The sequence below is a fragment of the Pteropus alecto genome, unplaced genomic scaffold (assembly GCF_000325575.1).
Source record: "Pteropus alecto unplaced genomic scaffold, ASM32557v1 scaffold109, whole genome shotgun sequence".
Lineage (NCBI taxonomy): Eukaryota > Metazoa > Chordata > Mammalia > Chiroptera > Pteropodidae > Pteropus > Pteropus alecto.
This window is the reverse complement of record NW_006494608.1, coordinates 7,797,958-7,800,097: the sequence shown is the minus strand read 5'-3', so window position 1 is coordinate 7,800,097 and position 2,140 is coordinate 7,797,958. Positions and strand designations below refer to the sequence as shown.

Below are 2,140 nucleotides of genomic sequence, written 5' to 3'. Positions count from 1 at the left end.
AGAATGGCATCAAATTTCTTTCCCCCCCGTTAAACCATAGGCCCTTTGTAACAGAGCGAAATGCTAATTATGCTTGAGTTAAATGCTAGAGTGATTCTGCTTGAGGCTTGAGTATTTTGCAAAAACAGCCCCTTGTTAGAAGTGGCCTCTTTTGAAGAGGTGGGAAGTGTGTTCAGAACAATGACTGTCTATCAAAGATTTACAGGAAACTCCAGACCAACTGAAATCAGTGGTTGTCAAAGGACCAACTGGGAACAAAGAGATTTGGAGATGTCCACCTCTTCTTTGGATCTGACCTCTTGCTTCACCCCTCCTCCCTTTCTGTGACATAAAAGACACTTGAAATTGAGGCACTCATAAGACAGATTTGAGGAACTTTTGAGAGCTCCTATCTTCTCAGTTGAGGCCTTGGGTCGACAATTTTTTGATCAATAAACCTTTCCTTATTTCAAACTCTGATCTATTGAATATTGGCCTTTTGAAGAGCTAGGCACGCAAACAGTGAATTGGTTACACTTTCTATGTGCCATACTTTTCTGTAGACAGGGAAAAACTCGAGAGAGAGTGAGAGGAGAAATATGGAAAGGAAAAAATGGAGAGCACCTGGGAGCTTGAAAGGAGAGATGGGCAATACTTCCAACTGGACAAAGAGTCACGCAGAGTGAAGCAGTTCTGTGCTTCAGTTTCCTTTCTTTTCCTCCAAGTCTTGGCATTATCTTGATTTTTGTCTCTAGATTCTGCTTGTAGCATCTTTATTGCAAAGAGGCAAGGCCATTTTTAACATCTTCATAGCCCCTACCATACTTACTATTGGAAGGAAAACACATTAGAGTGCATCTGTGTCCCAAATTAAATATAATTTTTTGGTAAATATTATTGACAGGATAATATGTTGAACTATACAGGATTGCCATTTTTAAAGACCAAAAGATGTTAAGTACTAGCAATTTAATAATTTTGCTTTTGAAATTATTTGGCTGCAAGTGCTGTATTTAATTTATAATTAGCTATGATTTCTCATCAGCCATTACTTGTATACTGATAATTTACATAAAATGAGAAATTTTAACCTACAGATTGTTATTAGAGTTAATGACACTTAAAATGTTTATGAATACTAATGTGAATGATGAATGAAACTGACATAATGTGACATCTGTAAACTGTCCATTAATGTTTTCTAACTAAAACCTCCTAATTGTTATTTTTATTTTGGAGCTGTTGCAGGTCAGCTTACCAGGTAGCAGTCTCTGAGGGAAGCACATATATTAAAATCGAAACAATGCAATGAAGATTAGCATGGCCCCTGTGCAAGAGTGACACAGAGACTTGTGAAGTGTCCCATATTTTTTCAGAGATGATGAAAAAAGTTCTGGAGAATGAATAGTGGTGAATGATTGTAAGACAATGCAAATGCACTTATTGCTACTGAACTATACACTTAACAATAGCTAAATGGTAAATTTTATGTTATAATTATTTTACCACAATTTATAAAAAAACAAGCAAATATGGCCCTAGGGTGGATGTTTCACTAAAGATGTCATAAAGAAAGATCAGAAGCTATGAAATAAAACTCATACAATTAAATGAATGAAATCAATCATAGTCAAAGGAAAAACAAGTCTAAAAACCAAAATGTAATTCTTCAGTGATTGGACATTCCAAGGTGTAAGTACAGAGTGGAAAGAGCCAAGGTGTCTATCACCTGAGTTCAAAGCCTAACTCTCCCACTTAACTACTGTGTGAACTTGGACATGATACCTAACCTCTCTCAACCTGTTTTTTTATTGATAAAATCAAAACAATGACATTAGACTCACAGATCTATTAGAACTAAACAAAATATTATAGGCAAGGCATTTAGCAGAGTTATTGGCTCCTGGTAGGTATTCACTAAATGTGTTTCCTTTCCCTTCTGCAAGTGAAAATTAGTAAATGCACTATGTTGTGGGACATAGAAACTAACTTTAAAGACAGTAAGAAAATAAAAAAAATATTGAGATAATATTTTGGTAGTAGTTCCTGGCAGAGGCAGACTCGGTGCATCAAGAACACTCTAAATTGCTGAAAAATACTTAAAAGCTTGTTATTAGAGTACTGGCCTACCTGTTATAACTAAGAAACCCAATACAGTGGC

General features: G+C 35.7%; 1 non-coding gene across 1 annotated transcript; it reads left to right on the top strand.

The window, feature by feature from the left end:
- Nucleotides 1-1,246: 1,246 nt before the first annotated feature.
- On the top strand, nucleotides 1,247-1,351 carry LOC112473590. The gene has a single exon (XR_003044070.1). It is a non-coding gene; the product is annotated as a U6 spliceosomal RNA (small nuclear RNA).
- The last annotated feature ends 789 nt before the right edge of the window (nucleotides 1,352-2,140 follow it).